At 44.4% G+C, this 12,672-nt stretch overlaps 1 protein-coding gene across 1 annotated transcript in view; it reads left to right on the forward strand.

The window, feature by feature from the left end:
* The first annotated feature begins 1,560 nt into the window (after window positions 1–1,560).
* Window positions 1,561–12,672, forward strand: part of LOC112217666 (estrogen-related receptor gamma) — a 46,776-nt gene continuing 35,664 nt past the window's right edge. Inside the window, exon 1 of the mRNA XM_042300809.1 lies at window positions 1,561–1,757. The gene's annotated coding sequence lies outside the window, so the exon portion shown is untranslated. The remainder of the gene's footprint in view (window positions 1,758–12,672) is intronic.

The following is a 12,672-nucleotide window of genomic DNA, read 5'->3' on the forward strand; positions in this document are numbered from 1 at the left end:
CAGTTATGTTGGAATGTGTAGATGGTATGCCTGAGGGAAGAGTGTGGTAAATTATTCAGGAAATTAATCATGGTATGGTTGTAAAGTAGAATGTTCAATCCCTGAAGATTCCAGAATAGTGTCTATTTTATTAAAAAGAAGCCAAACAAAAGGCAAAAGTAATCACGCTGTACTTGCTTGGTATGCATCACATGGAAATGCCTCCTTTCCAATAATGATTCACAGTGGTTGTGTCCAAAATCTGGCTTGCCCAATACTTAAGTTAAATTGCATACTGTGTACTAATCGTACTACATCTGGTATTCCAAGTCGGGGTCGTGACCCCAATGCAATGGAGTCGCCAGATTTTCTTTGGGTTGAAGGGGCACAAGAAATGATTGTATGGGACAATGTATAACGTTTTTGAGTAAATGTATTTATTGGTTCCTATTCATTTTGATGAGAAAGCTGGAAATGTAAAGAGTTGAAGGTTGTTTGTTGATGTAAAAATCGAAATGTACAGATTTTAAGGTTGTTTCATTAGATTTTGGGGTGGGAGGAGGTTTGCCAGAAATGCTGGAGAAAATAATGGTATCCCCGCTGAAAAAGTTTGAATACCACTTTACTATATAGTATTTAGAACGTACTGTTTATTAAAAACGAATGTAGTAAGCAACATATCAGCTGTACTCGTCTCATCCTACTGAGAATGTGTCATCTAATGCGCAATTACGTTTATTCCCGCCGTTTGGTCATTTTAGTACAGCGCGTCCTCAGCTGATTATCAGCTGTTGTCTAGCAAGACGATTCTCTTCCTCATGTGCAGCAAATTCTACTAGATGAGAAGACTAAATGAGTATGACATCATGGGATTTAAAGCATACTAAAGAAATACAAAATCACACACTATAAAACCTTTTTAAAATGTGCATACCCAAAATGCCTACTATTTTGAACTATATTCGGACACAGGCAATGACGTTTTATAAAGCGAAGGGCGCTACTTTACAGTCCTGTAGTTATGTTAGTCTCTTCCATTTACCTGGTAAATACCAACTGAAATAGGATTGCAAAATAAAGTGTTGCCAATGTAATGTGTGAAATAATCCCCTTGTATTATGAGCAGATGTGAGATCAATTTCTCTTACCATGGTCTGGTCTTTAACAATTATTAGCAGAACTGTGCAAAAACTGTTTTACATGTCAGTTCAATCAGGAAGGAACAAAGTAAATGTGGTGATACTCTGAAACAATAAACACTGTTTAGAAGTAATATTCATGTTTGTTATTGTTTATATGGTTTACACAAACCTCAAGTAAAAAAAGAAAAAGTCCCTCAGAAAACATCAAAATACCAGTTTTCCAAAAACAGCTTCATAAATTGCATATCTTTATTGACATCTACACTTGCATCAAACACATGCTGACACAGAACCTCACTGAAACGTGATGCCATTGCCTCTCTCTTTCCCTCCCTCTCTCCCCCTCTCTGCAAGGCTGCTATAGCAATTCCCGTGTCTATGGGAATGCAGGAGAGCTGTGTCCTCTACTTCCTCTCTATCCTCTCCCCCTATCACACACACTCAGGACTCCCCTGTGAGTGGGGTAAGTGAACTCTGTACTGCCTGGTCCGGAGTAGAGGAGAGAAAGGTCTGTGCTGCTGCTGCATCGCTGAGCCACAGAGAGGAGAGGAAGGAAGAGAGCTGGGTAGAGCTGAGGCATTTGTCCTTGAGACTGACTGACTGCAGCTGGCTGCAGTACTCTGGAGGAACCAGTGAGTAAGTACTGAGCAGGTGCAGGGGCTGGATGGGTTTTTAGGACATGGAGGGGTTGTTGTGGGATATTTAGACTGGGGGCATTTAGAGGGTATTTGGATGTATGTATCTACAGTGGGGTATTTTGACCAAGGCAATTGGCTAGAGGGCATTTGGGCTCGATTTAAATGTGTGTGTGTGTGTGTGTGTGTGTATTACCTTTGTCCAGGTGGTAGAGATCTGTCCTGTACTCCGGTATACCCACCGTACTGTTTTTTTATCAGCTTTCTGCTCTCCTCTCTCAAAACAGTGTGTCGCTACACATTTTGTTTTGAGAATAGCTATTAGAACATTCCTCAATCTTCCGCCTGCATTCTAAGGTCATGTTTGTCAGTGATATAATTTTTCCAATACATTTTTATTATTTTTCCCATCTCGCAAAGTAAACATTTCTTTACAGAGCCTTACTCCCTCCCTCCCTCCCTCCCTCCCTCCCTCCCTCCCCCTCCCTCCCTCCCTACCTCCCTCCCTCCCTCCCTCCCCCTACTTCCCCCTCTCTCTAGTGTTGACAGATCGATAGTTATACATCTATAATTGGAAGCCATCAGTTATGGCGGTCCTCCAAAGCCAGTCATTATCGTGTGTAATCTTGCAGAAAATTACATTTGGATTGGTGTTCCTGGCGTAGCTGAGACTCACTGGTCTGTGTTAGCCTGGCTAACTGGCTTCTGCTCAATCTATCCACCTTTATATGAGAGTTAGAGAGAGAGGGGGAGAGGGGAGGGGAGAGGGGGGTAGAGGGAGGGGGAGAGGGAGGGCGGAGGGGATGGAGGTAGAGGACGGAGGGGAGGGAGGGGGAGGTAGAGGGCGGAGGGGAGGGAGGGGGAGGTGGAGGGAGTGAGGGGGGTAGAGGGAGGGGGAGGTAGAGGGAGGAGGGGAGTGAGGGGGAGATGTAGCGGGAGGAGGGGGAGGGAGGGAGGGAGAGGTAGAGGTCATAGAGATAGAGAGGGACAGGTATGTGAGAGGGTGGAGACGGAGGAGGGACAGGAGAGGAGATAAAAGAGACAGATGGAGAGTTATTGGAGAGTGAGGAGGCAGAGGGAGAACATGGGATAGAGAGAAAGAGAATGAGGGAAAGAAAGTGGAAAAAGGAGAGTGGGTAGCGGCTAGAGAGAGCGGAGGAACAGAAGCGAGGTGGGAGGAAGTATTAGGAAATTGGCTCCTATACACCAGTATTACACCAGCCAGACAGTTAGCTTTATCACCTGTGGAGAGAGACCTTAACTGTGGGGTGATAGGTCAGGTAATCTGACCTTTAGTATGTGTTTGTGCATGTGCAGTGGTGTAGTGGAGGGTAAACGCAAGTAAACAGAGTTTACCCACTTTTGGCTCAACAGTTTACCCAACTTTTCTTTGAACCACTACATCACTGTGTGTGTGTGTCAAAATCAAATCCAATTTCATTTGTCACATACACATGGTTAGCAGATGTTAATGCAAGTGTAGTGAAATGCTTGTGCTTCTAGTTCCGACAATGCAGTAATAACCAACGAGTAATCTAACCTAACAATTTCACAACAACTGCCTTATACACACACAAGTGTAAAGGGATGAAGAATATGTACAGAAAGATATATGAATGAGTGATGGTACAGAACGGCATAGGCAAGATGCAGTAGATGGTATCGAGTACCGTATATACATATGAGATGAGTAATGTAGGGTATGTAAACATATGAAGTGGCATTGTTTAAAGTGGCTAGTGATACATTTTTTACATAAATGTTTCCAATATTAAAGTGGCTGGAGTTGAGTCAGTATGTTGGCAACAGCCACTCAATGTTAGTGGTGGTTGTTTAACAGTCTGATGGTTTTGAGATAGATCTGTTTTTCAGTCTCTCAGTCCCTGCTTTGATGCACCTGTACTGACCTCGCCTTCTGGATGATAGCGGGGTGAACAGGCAGTGGCTCGGATGGTTGTTATCCTTGATGATCTTTTTGGCCTTCCTGTGACTTCGGTTGGTGTAGGTGTCCTGGAGGGCAGGTAGTTTGCCCCCGGTGATGCGTTGTACAGACCTCACTACCCTCTGGAGAGCCTTATGGTTGTGGGTGGAGCAGTTGCCATACCAGGCGGTGATACAGCCCGACAGGATGCTCTCGATTGTGCATCTGTAAAAGTTTGTCAGTGCTTTTGGTGACAAGCCAAATTTCTTCAGCCTCCTGAGGTTGAAGAGGCGCTGCTGCGCCTTCTTCACCACGCTGTCTGTGTGGGTGGACCAATTCAGTTTGATGTGTACGCAGTGGAACTTAAAACCCACTACCCACTCCACTACTGTCCCGTCGATGTGGATAGGTGGGTGCTCCCTCTGCTGTATCCTGAAGTCCACGATCATCTCCTTTGTTTTCTTGACGTTATTTTCCAGACACCACACTCTGAGGGCCCTCACCTCCTCCCTGTAGGCTGTCTCGTCGTTGTTGGTAATCAAGCCTACCACTGTGGTGTTGTCTGCAAACTTGTTGATTGAGTTGGAGGCGTGCATGGCCACGCAGTCGTGGGTGAACAGGGAGTACAGGAGAGGGCTCAGAATGCACCCTTGTGGGGCCCCAGTGTTGAGGATCAGCTGGGTGGAGATGTTGTTACCTACAACATCAGTTTGGAGGGTACTATGGTGTTAAATGCTGAGCTGTGGTCGATGAACAGCATTCTCACATAGGTATTCCTCTTGTCCAGATGGGTTAGGGCAGTGTGCAGTGTGCTTGCGATTGCGTCGTCTGTGGACCTATTGGGGCGGAAAGCAAATTGGAGTGGGTCTAGGGTGTCAGGTAGGGTGGAGGTGATATGGTCCTTGATTTGTCTCTCAAAGCACTTCATGATGACGGAAGTGAGTGCTACGGGGCGGTAGTAATTTAGCTCAGTTACCTTCGCTTTCTTGGGAACAGGAACAATGGTGGCCCTCTTGAAGCATGTGGGAATAGCAGACTGGGATAAGCATTGATTGAATATGTCCGTAAACACACCAGCCAGCTGGTCTGCGCATGCTCTTATGACGTGGCTGGGGATGCCGTCTGGGCCTGCAGCCTTGCTAGGTTTAAAACATTTAAATGTTTTACTCACGTCGGCTGCAGTGAAGGAGAGTCCGCAGGTTTTGGTAGAGGGCCGTGTCAGTGGCACTGTATTGTCCTCAAATCGAGCAAAGAAGTTGTTTAGTCTGTCTGGGAGCAAGACATCCTGGTCCGCGACGGGGCTGGTTTTCCTTTTGTAATCCGTGATTGACTGTAGACCCTGCCACATACCTCTTGTGTCTGAGCCGTTGAATTGCGACTCTACTTTGTCTATACTGACACTTAGCTTGTTTGATTGCCTTGCGGAGGGAATTGCTACACTGTTTGTATTCGGTCATGTTTCCAGTCACCTTGCCCTGGTTAAAAGCAGTGGTTCGCGCGAATGCTGCCATCAATCCATGGTTTCTGGTTTGGGAATGTTTTAATAGTTGCTGTGGGTACGACATTGCTGATGCACTTGCTAATATACTCGCTCACCGAATCAGCGTATTCATCAATGTTGTTTTTTTATGCAATGCGGAACATATCCCAATCCATGTGATCGAAGCAATCTTGAAGCGTGGAATCAGATTGGTCGGACCAGCGTTGAACAGACCTGAGCACGGGAGCTTCCTGTTTTAGTCTCTGTCTATAGGCAGGGAGCAACAAAATGGAGTCGTGCTCAGCTTTTCCGAAAGGAGGGCAGGGGAGGGCCTTATATGCGTCGCGGAAGTTAGAATAACAATGATCCAGGGTTTTACCAGCCCTGGTAGCAAAATCGATATGCTGATAGAATTTAGGGAGTCTTGTTTTCAGATTGGCCTTGTTAAAATCCCCAGCTACAATGAATGCAGCCTCGGGATATGTGGTTTCCAGTTTATGTAGAGTCAAATAAAGTTTGTTCAGGGCCATCGATGTGTCTGCTTGGAGGGAATATATGCGGATGTGATTATAATCGAAAAGAATTCTCTTGGTGGATAATGCGGTCGACATTTGATTGTGAGGAATTCTAAGTCAGGTGAACAGAAGGACTTGAGTTCCTGTATGTTGTTATGATCACACCACGTTTCGTTAATCATAAGGCATACCCCCCCGCCCCTCTTCTTACCAGAAAGATGCTTGTTTCTGTCGGCGCGATGCGTGAAAAAAACAGCTGGCTGTATCGACTCCAATAGCGTGTCTCGAGTGAGCCATGTTTCCATGAAGCAAAGAACGTTACAGTCTCTTATGTCTCTCTGGAATGCTACCCTTGCTCGGATTTCATCAACCTTGTTGTCAAGAGACTGGACATTGGCAAGTAGTATGCTCAGGAGCAGTGTGTGATGTGCCCGTCTCCGGAGCCTGACCAGAAGACCGCTTCATCTGCCCCTTTTACGGCGTCATTGTTTTGGTTCGCTGGCTGGGATCCGATCCATTGTCCTGGGTGGTGGGCAAAACACAGGATCCGCTTCGGGAAAGTTGTATTCCTGGTCGTAATGATGTTGAGTTGACCTTGCTCTTATATGCAGTAGTTCCTCCCGACTGTATGTAATAAAACCTAAGAGTGTGTGTGTGTGTGTGTGTGTGTGTGTGTGTGTGTGTGTGTGTGTGTGTGTGTGTGTGTGTGTGTGTGTGTGTTCCTGTGTTCCTGTGTGTGTGTGAAAGGTTCCTGTTGTCACCAGGTGCCTGAATCAGAGACGTCATGCTTAGAGGGTCAGGTGCTGACTAAAAGTATTCCACCTGTGTAAACACTACCAAGGCAGCTTCACACCTGAGATGGGCCCTGTGATCGGCTTGGGACACAAGTGTGTATGCCAGAGAAGAGGATGAGAGAAGGAAGAAAAGTGAGATAAGGTGTGGGGAGCTATGGGAACCTTGGGAATCTTCTCCCTCCCTCTTTTATTCTTTATATCTCTGTTTATTATTTTTGAGTAGAGAGGTGAACAGAACAAAACAGGGAGATACAAAGAAAAAGAGAGAAAGGGAAGAATCAGTAAGGAGAGAGACATAAAGGAGTGCGAGAAAGGCAGACAGAGATAAAGAGCGAGAAGTGAACTTGTCAAACCTAAACTCTTTGCTAAGAGGACATTGTTTCTGTAATCTTCTCCAGTGGGTAAAGTCTGGTTACATAACCACCTGAACATACAGGTGGGTGGCTTACCTGCCAAACACACTGACAGAGAGAAGCAGAGGGAGGAAGAGAGGGAGAGGTGAAAGCTTCAGATCAGTGATTACTCCAATGGAAAGAGTAACAAAGTGTTTAAGATGGCTTTTTAGGACTCCACTAGGGGGCAATCAAGACAAAAATACACTGAACAAAAATATAAACAACACAACATGCAACAATTTCAAAGATTTTACTGAGTTACAGTTCATATAAGGAAATCAGTAAATTAAGCCCAAGTCTATGGATTTCACATGACTAGGAATACAGATATGCATCCTGTTGATCACAGATACAGTGAGGCAAAAAAAGTATTTAGTCAGCCACCAATTGTGCAAGTTCTCCCACTTAAAAAGATGAGAGGCCTGTAATTTTCATCATAGGTACACTTCAACTATGACAGACAAAATTAGGAAAAAAAATCCAGAAAATCACACTGTAGGATTTTTTATGAATTTATTTGCAAATTATAGGGCAAATGGCATAGTGTTGTGTGACAAAACAAAACTCACATTTTAGAGGCCTTTTATTGTCCCCAGCACAAGGTGCACTTGTGTAATGATCATGCTGTTTAATCAGCTTCTAGATATGCCACACCTGTCAGGTGGATGGATTATCTTAGCAAAGGAGAAATGCTCACTAACAGACATGTAAACAAATTTGTGCACAACATTTGAGAGAAATATGCTTTTTATGAGTATGGAACAATTCTGGGATCTTTTACTTTAGCTCATGAAACATTGGACCAACACTTTACATGTTGTGTTAATATTTTTGTTCAGTATATTTAGGGACAGCTGCAATGGGCTGGCTATACTCCAGTAGCCACCCAATAGTGTTTTTCCTTCTGTATTCCAAACGAGACCATACATGGTCATGTGAGCAGTGGAAACCATTTAAAACCATTGAGTAGTTGGTTGACCCAGTACACTAAGTGAAGGTTCTATGGTCAGGTTCTACTACAGTTTCCCACACAGGGAGGGATCAGCCACCGGCAACAAGGCTCTGATAGCTGATACATCTTGTTTCCTGATCAATATTCAATGTATGACTGGTCAATATTTTGAGCAATCTGCTCACCCAGACATTCATCTATCAATCTATCAGTCTATCTATCCAAAGACACATCCATATAGTTTCTCCCTCCAGCTCTTTTATCCTACTCTTTCTCCCTTCCTCCACACCTCTTCATTCTCCCCCTTCATCTCAACATCTTTAAACAACTTGTGTCAGATGGTCTGTACAATATATGTGCAGTGAGAATAGTGTTTGCCCACAATGTGTCTCTGTAATTGATGGATTGCACCGAGTTAGACAATAGCTGAGTTGATTATGCTCAGTGCGTCTCGCATTGATGATGTCAGGAGAGACAGGAGGGGGTTGGGGACACCAGAGAGTGACGCTTTTGGTTTGAAACTCAGTCTGACAGCTGTCCCTATGGAGGGGTATGGGGTGCTTGGTTGCTGGGGTGGGGTCTGGGGTTTGCTTCCCCCACACTCACATTTGAGAAAAACAGAAGTAATCCATACCATGGTCAACACTGACTGCTTTGTGTTGTGTTACGGGTCTGTCCTTTGTGAAAAGATGTAGAATTTCAGTATCACTTGAGATTGTTGAAAGCTTTGGGAATGTAGGCTACATAGCAGAGAGTAGAGAGCTTATCGAGCATGAGAAAATTTGATCTTTATTTTAAATTAATCTTCCTTGAAAAAGCCAAGGTATTCAATATGCTTGACATGCATTTTCGTGAAGATCTATGAAAACTACATGAAACTTAGTGCATCAAATACAAAACAGTAGCCAGGTTTGTTTCATTTGTTTTTATTCAGAAATTAAATGAAAATACATGCATGGGTAACTTGATATCACTAAGTAAAATGGAACAGTCACGTATAGTTATGTAGGTAGGCTATTATCATTAGAGCAAGCGAACAAAGTCATTTCTTGTGATCTTAAACTTAAGTGGCTAGCTAGACGCCACTGTGGCCCTGCTCTTGTGTGTCTAACTATTGTTGTATTCCATCCCAAGACGACTGCTTTGTGCCAGGGAAAATGTCAATCTAGCTCAAACAATGACTCAACTGATAACATAATTAATCTTAGCTCTCCCCTCCTTATTACAATTGCTTATGGCTTTGTACTTGAAGTAGCCAATGTCTACGACCGAACAAAACAGCACAATAACTTGGCTCAGGGTATAAAGAATTCATTGATAATAACAGCTACAGCTAAGCCGTTGGGGCGATAGCCAAGAAACACTTCTTCCAATGTAAACATTATTCTTCCTAAATGGTTTATTTAAGATAATTTCCCTGTGAAGATTATTTTCATGTGTTACATTTACGTTTGTGATTAGGTTGAGATTTGGTTATGATTGTATAGGATAGCAGCACTGAATACAAATGCAGAGCCTTTGCCTTTCTGTTATTTTACGATAGCTGTTTATCTCTCCTGCGGAAGACTGGGCCCTTTAATGGTTATAGTGGTGGCCCGGTGAGGCCTGTTTCGTGTGTGTGTGCCTGTGCATATGTACTGTATATTGTTTGCGTATGTGTGTGCGTATATACAGTATGTGCAAATATGTGTGTGTGTTCGTGAGGTGTTTTATGCCTCATACGATATGTGTGTGTGAGTGAGGTGTTTTCGGCCTCATACAATACGTGTGTGTGAGTGAGGTGTTTAATTCCTCATACTGTATGTGTGTGTGAGGTGTTTAATGTTATGCGCGTGCGGCACATTACCCGTGTGATAAGAACCACTCCATGGAGTCTTGTGTCTAGGGCTTATCAAACAGCAGATTAGCAAAGCGATTTTGTCCATGCTACAGTTTGGTTTGGCAGGGGTCGCTTCAAAACATGATACTGTGTGTTGTGCGTATGAAAGACAGTGTCAGAGGGGGTGAGGGTTTGCTTCAGGACACTGAACACGACTCAGACTACTTAGATTTGAATCTGAAGTGTCCATTTCCACCGCTTTGATAGCTAAAACCACAGACAGACAGACACACATATTGTGTTGTTCACCCCTGCATCACCTTCCTTTGTATTAGAAGACTAGCTAATGAAAATAGAAAATATAATTGGATACAGTTATTCTAATCTAGACGTCAAAAAAGTAAGGAGTATGTCATTTTTGTATTTTTTATTATTGAATATTAAAACATACAATCTACGTGCGGTGAAGCCACTCAACATTTACATTACATTCAGTCATCTAACAGACTCCCATCTTGAGCGACCCACAGACGCAACCAGGATCAACGCACTGCCCAAGGACACGTCGACAGATCTCCCACCAAGTCAAAATGGGGACCCGAACCAGCAACCTATCGTCCACCGGCCCAAGCTACCAACCGCCAGGCCACCAACCGTCCAAGATCCCCCCACAGTTCCCCGTGAGCTGCCCCTCAACCATCCGAGACCATTTACATTGGTATTTGAATTTGTATTTATTATGGATCCCCATATTCTTCCTGGGGTCCAGCAAAATTAAGACAGTTATATACAGTTTAAAATATTACATGACATTACATTTCATAACACTTTACCCAATACATTTAGTGTGTTCCCTCAGGCCTCTACTCCAATATCACATATTTACAATACAACATCCATGTGTACGTGTGTGTAGACTGCGTGTCTTATTATGGTGCTTGCATCAGTTACCTGATGTGGAATAGAGTTCCATGTAGCCATGGCTCTATGTAGTACTGTGTGTCTCCCATAGTCTGTTCTTGACTTGGGGATTGTGAAGAGACCTCTTGTGGCATGTCTTGTGGGGTATACATGGGTGTCCGAGCTGTGTGCTAGTAGTTTAAACAGACACCTCGGTGCATTCAGCATGTCAACACTTCTTACAAAAACAAGTAGTGATGAAGTCAATCTCTCCTCCACTTTGAGCCATGAGAGACTTACAAGCATATTATTAATGTTAGCTCTCCGGGAACATTTATTAAGGGCCAGTCATGCTGCCCTGTTCTGAGCCAATGGTAATTTTCTGAGGTCCCTCTTTGTGGCAAGTGACCACACGGCTGTCCAGGAGCGACAAAACTAGAGCATGTAGGACCTGCCTTGTTGATAGTATTGTTTAAAAGGCATAGCATCACTTTATTGTGGACAGACTTCTCCCCTGCTTAGCTACTGTTTTTTTTTAGCTAGCTAACCAACTATCAGTCAGCTAACCACTGCTAGCGTTCATCAGCTAACCTTTAGCTCGGAAAGCTCTCGCCAGTTCGTACAACGCGTTTCAAACCAGAGCATACCGGACCTATTTTTCTCTCCATATCCCCGAATTCCTACCACAAACTCTGAACCTTTTCATCTGGATCATCACAGCTAGCTAACCGCAACCAGGGTTAACTACTCCTGGCTTACGTTTCTGTCCCGGAGCTAGCACCAACTAGCCTGGGGCTAGCCAATGCTAGAACCATCTCCCGGCTCACTCCTGGGCTACAATATCTGGACCCCTTCTATTGCCGGTATGGGGCACGGAACCCCGCCGATCCTCTAAGACTGGAATACTGACATAATCTGCCCGAGGTTTCCAACAGGCCCCTCAGGCGCGACACCTGCTGAAGGCCCATTCTGCTAATCTGCTAGGCCTGCTAGCTACCTAGAGCTACTTGGAACCCTACTAACTACATGACTGGTCTATCGACGTCACCGCACGAAGAGGCAAAAACAGACTTACCCCCATCGTGACATCCCCCAAAGGCTAACTTGCTAGCCCCGGTCTACTAACTGCTAGCTTGCCTGCCCCGGTCTGCTAACTGCTAGCCCCTGCTAACTACTTGCTTGCTAACTCGGTCTGCTAACTGCTAGCTTGCCAGCCCCAGTCTGCTAACTGCTAGCTTGTTTAGCCCCGGCCTACTAACTGTTAGCATGTTAGCATATGCCTGCTAACTATCTGAATCGCCGTGTTCCCAGTCAGCCCAACCACTCACTGGACCCATATGTTCACTTGACTATGCATGCCTCTCTCTAATATCAATTTGCCTCGTCCATTACTGTCCTGGTTAGTGATTACTGTCTTATTTCTCTGTAGAGCCTCTAGCCCTGCTCAATATGCCTTAACCAACCATGTCATTCCAACTCCTACATATGCGATGACATCACCTGGTTTAAACGTCTCTAGAGACTATATCTCTCTCATCATTACTCAATGCCTAGGTTTACCTCCAATGTACTCACATCCTACCTTACCTTTGTCTTTACACTATGCCTTGAATCTATGCCAATGTGCCCAGAAACCTGCTCCTTTTACTCTCTGTTCCGAACGTGCTAGACGGCCAGTTCGTATAGCATTTAGCCGTACCCTTATCCTACTTCTCCTCTGTTCTTCTGGTGATGGAGAGGTTAATCCAGGTCCTGCAGTGCCTAGCTCCACTCCCACTCCCCAGGTGCTCTCATTTGTTGACTTCTGTAACCGTAAAAGCCTTGGTTTCATGCATGTTAACATTAGAAGCCTACTCCCTAAGTTTGTTTTACTCACTGCTTTAGCACACTCTGCCAACCCGGATGTCTTAGTCGTGTAAAACCACCAAAAAACCGTGAAATCTCCATCGCTAACTATAACATTTTCCGTCAAGATAGAACTGCCAAAGGGGGTGGTGTTGCAATCTACTGCAAAGCCTGCAGAGTTCTGTATTACTATTCAAGTCTGTACCCAAACAATTCGAGCTTCTACTTCTAAAAATTCACCTTTCCAGAAACAAGTCTCTCACTGTTGCCGCTTGCTATAGACCTCCCTCTGCCC

Source organism: Oncorhynchus tshawytscha, linkage group LG18 (genome assembly GCF_018296145.1).
Source record: "Oncorhynchus tshawytscha isolate Ot180627B linkage group LG18, Otsh_v2.0, whole genome shotgun sequence".
NCBI classification, from domain to species: Eukaryota; Metazoa; Chordata; class Actinopteri; order Salmoniformes; family Salmonidae; genus Oncorhynchus; species Oncorhynchus tshawytscha.